Here is a 13,384-nt window from a genome sequence, read left to right on the forward strand (position 1 = left end):
GTCTTTCTGTGATTTCAAATGACCGGCTAAGTCCCGCTTCCAGCGGGAGTGCCGACAGAGTAGCTCTCTCCACCTCCGGGGGTGCTCGCATCAGGGACGCTTCGAAGCTCGCCTGCGAGGGTCTTCCGTCGCAGGACCCTGAGAGGCGAGCGGCGTCCCTCTCCCACGGGCGGCTCGACGTCGGCTGCGAGCCTGGATCGTGTGGCTCAGCAGGGGACGGAGCTGCGGGGGGACGCCCTCGGCGACAGGCAGGCGGAGGCGGGGGCCCAGGCGGCGGAATGGTAACTTCGCGGCGGGGCAGGATATGTTGGACGGCCTCCGTCTGCCTCTGGACCGTTGGAGCGCCAGAGGAGACGCCCAGCCCGAACGACGGGGAGGCGTACTGCTCTGGCAACTCGACGGGGTATGCTGATGGGCGGAGGATCGCAGGCTTTTGGGGGCCGGCGATACGTTCGACGCCGCTGAGCAAAAACCCTTCACGGTGTCGCCGAATAGGCCGCTCTGGGGAATGGGAGAGTCGAGAAAGCGAACTTTGTCGGCCTCTGCCATCCGGGCCAGAGTCAGCCATAGGTGGCGTTCCTGGACCACGCAGGTGGACATCACCTGACCAAGGGGACACGCCGCAACCTAGTGGCCCGAAGGGCGAAGTCAGTGGCGGCGCGGAGTTCTTCAAGTACCCCCTGGTCAGGACCACTCTCGTGCAGGCCTTAAGGTGCCTGCACCTGGCACTTTTGCAGTGTTGCAATGGCCTGCAGGGCGGGGCAGCGTGTCGGGGGGCGCAGAAAAGGCCCAGCCGATGAGGGCGGAAGAAATTTCACATGCCCTAAAAGGGAGACGCGGAGGGCCCCACCAGGCGGCCGCGCCCGCGGGCAAAGGTGCACCGCGATGGCGCGCCCGACCTGGGGGACCGCCACGTACCCCTTGGCTGCCCCGCCATGGAGAGTGGCGAGGGGAGAGGAGCTGGAGTGCGCTTCAAATTAATAGGGCGCCATCGATTTTGTCAGCTCCTCATGCACATCCGGTCAGAACGGGACCGGGGGGGAGCGCGGCGCTGCCGCCGGTGCCCCCCCCAGGAACCAGTCGTCCAGCCTAGAAGGATCGGCCGGAGGCCCCTGAGGAACCCTCAAACCGATCCCCCCCGGCTGCCCGGAAAAGCATAGCCGACAGTTCGACATCAACCTCCGGGGGGGCAGCGACCACGGGTGGGCGCCGCGCCGCGGGAAGAGATGTGTCACCGTCTGACTCTCCCTCTGATGCTGTGACAGACATCTCATCCTCTGCAGGAGCACCGAAGGAGACGCTCAGCCCGCCAGGCGGGGAAGCGTCTGCTGCGGAAACTCAACGGGACCGCGCTGAGATAGAGAGGTCCGCAGGGCTTTTTGAGCCGGCGGAACGCTGTCTATCGTAAATTGAATGTCCCCCCCCGCGCCCCACCGCGGTGGCCGAAGAGCATAGGCGGCTCAACGGCTGACCACGGGAGGGAGGCGGGGGGAGCCAGCTCGCGAACGAGCGGCAGGACTTCAGCGTGGTCATGGTCATGCTTTCACCGCATGGACCATTCATGAGCACCACCCCAGCGTGCTCAAAGCCTAAACACGTGAGGCAGCGCTCATGTCCGTTCGCTGAGGAGAGGAAACTACCACATCCAGAAACGCACGGCCGAAAAGACATCCTGAAAAGGACGTCTAAAACGGCCGCTAGAAATTGCTCTTTTGTGATCCCGGTTTGCCCAGGGAGGGGCCGCGGGGCAATGCACTCGCCGGGGCTGCTCGCTGGAATGCAAAAAGGCTTTATATGGCCGTGAAAACGGCCGCCCGCGGGACCGCGCTGACGGCTGCCAAACAATGCTCTTTCTGTGAAACACTCTTTTAGTTATGGCAGCGCAGCAGCAGGAGGGAGCATGAACTCTGAAGAACTCTTCTCGGCTGTTTAGAGGCTCGACACATCGGCTCTGAAAGCAAAAGTCTGACTGAGTGGTGCGCGCAGCCATCTTATATACCCGTATGTACGGGGGCGTGGCCGGCGCGCACGTCCACTCGCCAATTTTCAATTGGCCTTTTTAATAAGGCTCAGAGGTGATCGGTCTCTCAAGCGAGATCCCAATGTAACGTCGAAGTGATTCGACTGAAGGGGTAACCAAGTTTGTTATGTGCTGAAACGCTGTTTTCTGACATTTCAGGCTCTAACTTCAAAAATCATGCAAAACACTTCTAACACCTTCAGATATCTTTCTCTGTGTTGCAAAATAGGCTTTATTCATGCACAGACTGCAATTTTAATTTTGGGCCGAGTTTCAGCTTGCATTGCCTGAACCAAGTTTGTTATGTGCTGAAACGGCGTTTTCTGACATTTCAGGCTCTAACTTCAAAAATCATGCAAAACACTTCTAACAACTTCAGATATGTTTCTCTGTGTTGCAAAATAGGTTTTATTCATGCACAGACTGCAATTTTAATTTTGGGCCGAGTTTCAGCTTGCATTGTCTGAACCAAGTTTGTTATGTGCTGAAAGGCCTTTTTCTGACATTTCAGGCTCTAACTTCAAAAATCATGCAAAACACTTCTAACACCTTCAGATATGTTTCTCTGTGTTGCAAAATAGGTTTTATTCATGCACAGACTGCAATTTTGATTTTGGAAAGAGTTTCAGCTTGCATTGCCAGAACCAAGTTTGTTAAGTGCTGAAACGCTGTTTTCTGACATTTCAGGCTCTAACTTCAAAAATCATGCAAAACACTTCTAACACCTTCAGATATGTTTCTCTGTGTTGCAAAATAGGTTTTATTCATGCACAGACTGCAATTTTAATTTTGGGCCGAGTTTCAGCTTGCATTGCCTGAACCAAGTTTGTTATGTGCTGAAACGGCGTTTTCTGACATTTCAGGCTCTAACTTCAAAAATCATGCAAAACACTTCTAACACCTTCAGATATGTTTCTCTGTGTTGCAAAATAGGTTTTATTCATGCACTGACTGCAATTTTTATTTTGGACCGAGTTTCAGCTTGCATTGCCAGAACCAAGTTTGTTATGTGCTGAAACGCTGTTTTCTGACATTTCAGGCTCTAACTTCAAAAATCATGCAAAACACTTCTAACACCTTCAGATATGTTTCTCTGTGTTGCAAAATAGGTTTTATTCATGCACACACTGCAATTTTAATTTTGGACCGAGTTTCAGCTTGCATTGCCTGAACCAAGTTTGTTATGTGCTGAAACGCCGTTTTCTGACATTTCAGGCTCCAACTTCAAAAATCATGCAAAACACTTCTAACACCTTCAGATATGTTTCTCTGTGTTGCAAAATAGGTTTTATTCATGCACAGACTGCAATTTTAATTTCTGACCGAGTTTCAGCTTGCATTGCCAGAACCAAGTTTGTTATGTGCTGAAACGCTGTTTTCTGACATTTCAGGCTCTAACTTCAAAAATCATGCAAAACACTTCTAACAGCTTCAGATATGTTTCTCTGTGTTGCAAAATAGGTTTTATTCATGCACAGACTGCAATTTTGATTTTGGAAAGAGTTTCAGCTTGCATTGCCAGAACCAAGTTTGTTAAGTGCTGAAACGCTGTTCTCTGACATTTCAGGCTCTAACTTCAAAAATCATGCAAAACACTTCTAACACCTTCAGATATGTTTCTCTGTGTTGCAAAATAGGTTTTATTCATGCACAGACTGCAATTTTAATTTCTGACCGAGTTTCAGCTTGCGTTGCCAGAACCAAGTTTGTTATGTGCTGAAACGCTGTTTTCTGACATTTCAGGCTCTAACTTCAAAAATCATGCAAAACACTTCTAACACCTTCAGATATGTTTCTCTGTGTTGCAAAATAGGTTTTATTCATGCACACACTGCAATTTTAATTTTGGACCGAGTTTCAGCTTGCATTGCCTGAACCAAGTTTGTTATGTGCTGAAACGCCGTTTTCTGACATTTCAGGCTCCAACTTCAAAAATCATACAAAACACTTCTAACACCTTCAGATATGTTTCTCTGTGTTGCAAAATAGGTTTTATTCATGCACAGACTGCAATTTCAATTTCTGACCGAGTTTCAGCTTGCATTGCCAGAACCAAGTTTGTTATGTGCTGAAACGCTGTTTTCTGACATTTCAGGCTCTAACTTCAAAAATCATGCAAAACACTTCTAACACCTTCAGATATGTTTCTCTGTGTTGCAAAATAGGTTTTATTCATGCACAGACTGCAATTTTAATTTTGGACCGAGTTTCAGCTTGCATTGCCTGAACCAAGTTTGTTCTGCGCTGAAAGGCTGTTTTCTGACATTTCAGACTCTAACTTAAAAAATCATGCAAAACACTTCTAACACCTTCAGATATGTTTCTGTGTGTTGAAAAATACGTTTCATTCATGCACAGACTGCAATTTTAATTTTGTACCGAGTTTCAGCTTGCATTGCCTGAACCAAGTTTGTTATGTGCTGAAAAGCCGTTTTCTGACATTTCAGGCTCTAACTTCAAAAATCATGCAAAACACTTCTAACACCTTCAGATATGTTTCTCTGTGTTGCAAAATAGGTTTTATTCATGCACAGACTGCAATTTTTATTTTGGACCGAGTTTCAGCTTGCATTGCCAGAACCAAGTTTGTTATGTGCTGAAACGCTGTTTTCTGACATTTCAGGCTCTAACTTCAAAAATCATGCAAAACACTTCTAACACCTTCAGATATGTTTCTCTGTGTTGCAAAATAGGTTTTATTCATGCACACACTGCAATTTTAATTTTGGACCGAGTTTCAGCTTGCATTGCCTGAACCAAGTTTGTTATGTGCTGAAACGCCGTTTTCTGACATTTCAGGCTCCAACTTCAAAAATCATGCAAAACACTTCTAACACCTTCAGATATGTTTCTCTGTGTTGCAAAATAGGTTTTATTCATGCACAGACTGCAATTTTAATTTCTGACCGAGTTTCAGCTTGCATTGCCAGAACCAAGTTTGTTATGTGCTGAAACGCTGTTTTCTGACATTTCAGGCTCTAACTTCAAAAATCATGCAAAACACTTCTAACACCTTCAGATATGTTTCTCTGTGTTGCAAAATAGGTTTTATTCATGCACAGACTGCAATTTTTATTTTGGACCGAGTTTCAGCTTGCATTGCCAGAACCAAGTTTGTTATGTGCTGAAACGCTGTTTTCTGACATTTCAGGCTCTAACTTCAAAAATCATGCAAAACACTTCTAACACCTTCAGATATGTTTCTCTGTGTTGCAAAATAGGTTTTATTCATGCACAGACTGCAATTTTAATTTTGGGCCGAGTTTCAGCTTGCATTGTCTGAACCAAGTTTGTTATGTGCTGAAAGGCCTTTTTCTGACATTTCAGGCTCTAACTTCAAAAATCATGCAAAACACTTCTAACCCCTTCAGATATGTTTCTCTGTGTTGCAAAATAGGTTTTATTCATGCACAGACTGCAATTTTAATTTCTGACCGAGTTTCAGCTTGCATTGCCAGAACCAAGTTTGTTATGTGCTGAAACGCTGTTTTCTGACATTTCAGGCTCTAACTTCAAAAATCATGCAAAACACTTCTAACACCTTCAGATATGTTTCTCTGTGTTGCAAAATAGGTTTTATTCATGCACAGACTGCAATTTTTATTTTGGACCGATTTTCAGCTTGCATTGCCAGAACCAAGTTTGTTATGTGCTGAAACGCTGTTTTCTGACATTTCAGGCTCTAACTTCAAAAATCATGCAAAACACTTCTAACACCTTCAGATATGTTTCTCTGTGTTGCAAAATAGGTTTTATTCATGCACACACTGCAATTTTAATTTTGGACCGAGTTTCAGCTTGCATTGCCTGAACCAAGTTTGTTATGTGCTGAAACGCCGTTTTCTGACATTTCAGGCTCCAACTTCAAAAGTCATGCAAAACACTTCTAACACCTTCAGATATGTTTCTCTGTGTTGCAAAATAGGTTTTATTCATGCACAGACTGCAATTTTAATTTCTGACCGAGTTTCAGCTTGCATTGCCAGAACCAAGTTTGTTATGTGCTGAAACGCTGTTTTCTGACATTTCAGGCTCTAACTTCAAAAATCATGCAAAACACTTCTAACACCTTCAGATATCTTTCTCTGTGTTGCAAAATAGGCTTTATTCATGCACAGACTGCAATTTTAATTTTGGGCCGAGTTTCAGCTTGCATTGCCTGAACCAAGTTTTTTATGTGCTGAAACGGCGTTTTCTGACATTTCAGGCTCTAACTTCAAAAATCATGCAAAACACTTCTAACACCTTCAGATATGTTTCTCTGTGTTGCAAAATAGGTTTTATTCATGCACAGACTGCAATTTTAATTTTGGGCCGAGTTTCAGCTTGCATTGCCTGAACCAAGTTTGTTATGTGCTGAAAAGCCGTTTTCTGACATTTCAGGCTCTAACTTCAAAAATCATGCAAAACACTTCTAACACCTTCAGATATGTTTCTCTGTGTTGCAAAATAGGTTTTATTCATGCACAGACTGCAATTTTTATTTTGGACCGAGTTTCAGCTTGCATTGCCAGAACCAAGTTTGTTATGTGCTGAAACGCTGTTTTCTGACATTTCAGGCTCTAACTTCAAAAATCATGCAAAACACTTCTAACACCTTCAGATATGTTTCTCTGTGTTGCAAAATAGGTTTTATTCATGCACACACTGCAATTTTAATTTTGGACCGAGTTTCAGCTTGCATTGCCTGAACCAAGTTTGTTATGTGCTGAAACGCCGTTTTCTGACATTTCAGGCTCCAACTTCAAAAATCATGCAAAACACTTCTAACACCTTCAGATATGTTTCTCTGTGTTGCAAAATAGGTTTTATTCATGCACAGACTGCAATTTTAATTTCTGACCGAGTTTCAGCTTGCATTGCCAGAACCAAGTTTGTTATGTGCTGAAACGCTGTTTTCTGACATTTCAGGCTCTAACTTCAAAAATCATGCAAAACACTTCTAACACCTTCAGATATGTTTCTCTGTGTTGCAAAATAGGTTTTATTCATGCACAGACTGCAATTTTAATTTTGGGCCGAGTTTCAGCTTGCATTGTCTGAACCAAGTTTGTTATGTGCTGAAAGGCCTTTTTCTGACATTTCAGGCTCTAACTTCAAAAATCATGCAAAACACTTCTAACACCTTCAGATATGTTTCTCTGTGTTGCAAAATAGGTTTTATTCATGCACAGACTGCAATTTTAATTTCTGACCGAGTTTCAGCTTGCATTGCCAGAACCAAGTTTGTTATGTGCTGAAACGCTGTTTTCTGACATTTCAGGCTCTAACTTCAAAAATCATGCAAAACACTTCTAACACCTTCAGATATGTTTCTCTGTGTTGCAAAATAGGTTTTATTCATGCACAGACTGCAATTTTTATTTTGGACCGATTTTCAGCTTGCATTGCCAGAACCAAGTTTGTTATGTGCTGAAACGCTGTTTTCTGACATTTCAGGCTCTAACTTCAAAAATCATGCAAAACACTTCTAACACCTTCAGATATGTTTCTCTGTGTTGCAAAATAGGTTTTATTCATGCACAGACTGCAATTTTTATTTTGGACCGAGTTTCAGCTTGCATTGCCAGAACCAAGTTTGTTATGTGCTGAAACGCTGTTTTCTGACATTTCAGGCTCTAACTTCAAAAATCATGCAAAACACTTCTAACACCTTCAGATATGTTTCTCTGTGTTGCAAAATAGGTTTTATTCATGCACACACTGCAAGTTTAATTTTGGACCGAGTTTCAGCTTGCATTGCCTGAACCAAGTTTGTTATGTGCTGAAACGCCGTTTTCTGACATTTCAGGCTCCAACTTCAAAAATCATGCAAAACACTTCTAACACCTTCAGATATGTTTCTCTGTGTTGCAAAATAGGTTTTATTCATGCACAGACTGCAATTTTAATTTCTGACCGAGTTTCAGCTTGCATTGCCAGAACCAAGTTTGTTATGTGCTGAAACGCTGTTTTCTGACATTTCAGGCTCTAACTTCAAAAATCATGCAAAACACTTCTAACACCTTCAGATATGTTTCTCTGTGTTGCAAAATAGGTTTTATTCATGCACAGACTGCAATTTTAATTTTGGGCCGAGTTTCAGCTTGCATTGTCTGAACCAAGTTTGTTATGTGCTGAAAGGCCTTTTTCTGACATTTCAGGCTCTAACTTCAAAAATCATGCAAAACACTTCTAACACCTTCAGATATGTTTCTCTGTGTTGCAAAATAGGTTTTATTCATGCACAGACTGCAATTTTAATTTCTGACCGAGTTTCAGCTTGCATTGCCAGAACCAAGTTTGTTATGTGCTGAAACGCTGTTTTCTGACATTTCAGGCTCTAACTTCAAAAATCATGCAAAACACTTCTAACACCTTCAGATATGTTTCTCTGTGTTGCAAAATAGGTTTTATTCATGCACAGACTGCAATTTTTATTTTGGACCGATTTTCAGCTTGCATTGCCAGAACCAAGTTTGTTATGTGCTGAAACGCTGTTTTCTGACATTTCAGGCTCTAACTTCAAAAATCATGCAAAACACTTCTAACACCTTCAGATATGTTTCTCTGTGTTGCAAAATAGGTTTTATTCATGCACACACTGCAATTTTAATTTTGGACCGAGTTTCAGCTTGCATTGCCTGAACCAAGTTTGTTATGTGCTGAAACGCCGTTTTCTGACATTTCAGGCTCCAACTTCAAAAATCATGCAAAACACTTCTAACACCTTCAGATATGTTTCTCTGTGTTGCAAAATAGGTTTTATTCATGCACAGACTGCAATTTTAATTTCTGACCGAGTTTCAGCTTGCATTGCCAGAACCAAGTTTGTTATGTGCTGAAACGCTGTTTTCTGACATTTCAGGCTCTAACTTCAAAAATCATGCAAAACACTTCTAACACCTTCAGATATCTTTCTCTGTGTTGCAAAATAGGCTTTATTCATGCACAGACTGCAATTTTAATTTTGGGCCGAGTTTCAGCTTGCATTGCCTGAACCAAGTTTGTTATGTGCTGAAACGGCGTTTTCTGACATTTCAGGCTCTAACTTCAAAAATCATGCAAAACACTTCTAACACCTTCAGATATGTTTCTCTGTGTTGCAAAATAGGTTTTATTCATGCACAGACTGCAATTTTAATTTTGGGCCGAGTTACAGCTTGCATTGTCTGAACCAAGTTTGTTATGTGCTGAAAGGCCTTTTTCTGACATTTCAGGCTCTAACTTCAAAAATCATGCAAAACACTTCTAACACCTTCAGATATGTTTCTCTGTGTTGCAAAATAGGTTTTATTCATGCACAGACTGCAATTTTGATTTTGGAAAGAGTTTCAGCTTGCATTGCCAGAACCAAGTTTGTTAAGTGCTGAAACGCTGTTTTCTGACATTTCAGGCTCTAACTTCAAAAATCATGCAAAACACTTCTAACACCTTCAGATATGTTTCTCTGTGTTGCAAAATAGGTTTTATTCATGCACAGACTGCAATTTTAATTTTGGGCCGAGTTTCAGCTTGCATTGCCTGAACCAAGTTTGTTATGTGCTGAAACGGCGTTTTCTGACATTTCAGGCTCTAACTTCAAAAATCATGCAAAACACTTCTAACACCTTCAGATATGTTTCTCTGTGTTGCAAAATAGGTTTTATTCATGCACTGACTGCAATTTTTATTTTGGACCGAGTTTCAGCTTGCATTGCCAGAACCAAGTTTGTTATGTGCTGAAACGCTGTTTTCTGACATTTCAGGCTCTAACTTCAAAAATCATGCAAAACACTTCTAACACCTTCAGATATGTTTCTCTGTGTTGCAAAATAGGTTTTATTCATGCACAGACTGCAATTTTAATTTTGGACCGAGTTTCAGCTTGCATTGCCTGAACCAAGTTTGTTCTGCGCTGAAAGGCTGTTTTCTGACATTTCAGACTCTAACTTAAAAAATCATGCAAAACACTTCTAACACCTTCAGATATGTTTCTGTGTGTTGAAAAATACGTTTCATTCATGCACAGACTGCAATTTTAATTTTGTACCGAGTTTCAGCTTGCATTGCCTGAACCAAGTTTGTTATGTGCTGAAAAGCCGTTTTCTGACATTTCAGGCTCTAACTTCAAAAATCATGCAAAACACTTCTAACACCTTCAGATATGTTTCTCTGTGTTGCAAAATAGGTTTTATTCATGCACAGACTGCAATTTTTATTTTGGACCGAGTTTCAGCTTGCATTGCCAGAACCAAGTTTGTTATGTGCTGAAACGCTGTTTTCTGACATTTCAGGCTCTAACTTCAAAAATCATGCAAAACACTTCTAACACCTTCAGATATGTTTCTCTGTGTTGCAAAATAGGTTTTATTCATGCACACACTGCAATTTTAATTTTGGACCGAGTTTCAGCTTGCATTGCCTGAACCAAGTTTGTTATGTGCTGAAACGCCGTTTTCTGACATTTCAGGCTCCAACTTCAAAAATCATGCAAAACACTTCTAACACCTTCAGATATGTTTCTCTGTGTTGCAAAATAGGTTTTATTCATGCACAGACTGCAATTTTAATTTCTGACCGAGTTTCAGCTTGCATTGCCAGAACCAAGTTTGTTATGTGCTGAAACGCTGTTTTCTGACATTTCAGGCTCTAACTTCAAAAATCATGCAAAACACTTCTAACACCTTCAGATATGTTTCTCTGTGTTGCAAAATAGGTTTTATTCATGCACACACTGCAATTTTAATTTTGGACCGAGTTTCAGCTTGCATTGCCTGAACCAAGTTTGTTATGTGCTGAAACGCCGTTTTCTGACATTTCAGGCTCCAACTTCAAAAATCATGCAAAACACTTCTAACACCTTCAGATATGTTTCTCTGTGTTGCAAAATAGGTTTTATTCATGCACAGACTGCAATTTTAATTTTGGGCCGAGTTTCAGCTTGCATTGTCTGAACCAAGTTTGTTATGTGCTGAAAGGCCTTTTTCTGACATTTCAGGCTCTAACTTCAAAAATCATGCAAAACACTTCTAACACCTTCAGATATGTTTCTCTGTGTTGCAAAATAGGTTTTATTCATGCACAGACTGCAATTTTAATTTCTGACCGAGTTTCAGCTTGCATTGCCAGAACCAAGTTTGTTATGTGCTGAAACGCTGTTTTCTGACATTTCAGGCTCTAACTTCAAAAATCATGCAAAACACTTCTAACACCTTCAGATATGTTTCTCTGTGTTGCAAAATAGGTTTTATTCATGCACAGACTGCAATTTTTATTTTGGACCGATTTTCAGCTTGCATTGCCAGAACCAAGTTTGTTATGTGCTGAAACGCTGTTTTCTGACATTTCAGGCTCTAACTTCAAAAATCATGCAAAACACTTCTAACACCTTCAGATATGTTTCTCTGTGTTGCAAAATAGGTTTTATTCATGCACACACTGCAATTTTAATTTTGGACCGAGTTTCAGCTTGCATTGCCTGAACCAAGTTTGTTATGTTCTGAAACGCCGTTTTCTGACATTTCAGGCTCCAACTTCAAAAGTCATGCAAAACACTTCTAACACCTTCAGATATGTTTCTCTGTGTTGCAAAATAGGTTTTATTCATGCACAGACTGCAATTTTAATTTCTGACCGAGTTTCAGCTTGCATTGCCAGAACCAAGTCTGTTATGTGCTGAAACGCTGTTTTCTGACATTTCAGGCTCTAACTTCAAAAATCATGCAAAACACTTCTAACACCTTCAGATATCTTTCTCTGTGTTGCAAAATAGGCTTTATTCATGCACAGACTGCAATTTTAATTTTGGGCCGAGTTTCAGCTTGCATTGCCTGAACCAAGTTTTTTATGTGCTGAAACGGCGTTTTCTGACATTTCAGGCTCTAACTTCAAAAATCATGCAAAACACTTCTAACACCTTCAGATATGTTTCTCTGTGTTGCAAAATAGGTTTTATTCATGCACAGACTGCAATTTTAATTTTGGGCCGAGTTTCAGCTTGCATTGCCTGAACCAAGTTTGTTATGTGCTGAAAAGCCGTTTTCTGACATTTCAGGCTCTAACTTCAAAAATCATGCAAAACACTTCTAACACCTTCAGATATGTTTCTCTGTGTTGCAAAATAGGTTTTATGCATGCACAGACTGCAATTTTTATTTTGGACCGAGTTTCAGCTTGCATTGCCAGAACCAAGTTTGTTATGTGCTGAAACGCTGTTTTCTGACATTTCAGGCTCTAACTTCAAAAATCATGCAAAACACTTCTAACACCTTCAGATATGTTTCTCTGTGTTGCAAAATAGGTTTTATTCATGCACACACTGCAATTTTAATTTTGGACCGAGTTTCAGCTTGCATTGCCTGAACCAAGTTTGTTATGTGCTGAAACGCCGTTTTCTGACATTTCAGGCTCCAACTTCAAAAATCATGCAAAACACTTCTAACACCTTCAGATATGTTTCTCTGTGTTGCAAAATAGGTTTTATTCATGCACAGACTGCAATTTTAATTTCTGACCGAGTTTCAGCTTGCATTGCCAGAACCAAGTTTGTTATGTGCTGAAACGCTGTTTTCTGACATTTCAGGCTCTAACTTCAAAAATCATGCAAAACACTTCTAACACCTTCAGATATGTTTCTCTGTGTTGCAAAATAGGTTTTATTCATGCACAGACTGCAATTTTAATTTTGGGCCGAGTTTCAGCTTGCATTGTCTGAACCAAGTTTGTTATGTGCTGAAAGGCCTTTTTCTGACATTTCAGGCTCTAACTTCAAAAATCATGCAAAACACTTCTAACACCTTCAGATATGTTTCTCTGTGTTGCAAAATAGGTTTTATTCATGCACAGACTGCAATTTTAATTTCTGACCGAGTTTCAGCTTGCATTGCCAGAACCAAGTTTGTTATGTGCTGAAACGCTGTTTTCTGACATTTCAGGCTCTAACTTCAAAAATCATGCAAAACACTTCTAACACCTTCAGATATGTTTCTCTGTGTTGCAAAATAGGTTTTATTCATGCACAGACTGCAATTTTTATTTTGGACCGATTTTCAGCTTGCATTGCCAGAACCAAGTTTGTTATGTGCTGAAACGCTGTTTTCTGACATTTCAGGCTCTAACTTCAAAAATCATGCAAAACACTTCTAACACCTTCAGATATGTTTCTCTGTGTTGCAAAATAGGTTTTATTCATGCACAGACTGCAATTTTTATTTTGGACCGAGTTTCAGCTTGCATTGCCAGAACCAAGTTTGTTATGTGCTGAAACGCTGTTTTCTGACATTTCAGGCTCTAACTTCAAAAATCATGCAAAACACTTCTAACACCTTCAGATATGTTTCTCTGTGTTGCAAAATAGGTTTTATTCATGCACACACTGCAATTTTAATTTTGGACCGAGTTTCA

This window comes from Garra rufa, unplaced genomic scaffold (genome assembly GCF_049309525.1).
Source record: "Garra rufa unplaced genomic scaffold, GarRuf1.0 hap1_unplaced_001, whole genome shotgun sequence".
Classification (NCBI taxonomy): domain Eukaryota; kingdom Metazoa; phylum Chordata; class Actinopteri; order Cypriniformes; family Cyprinidae; genus Garra; species Garra rufa.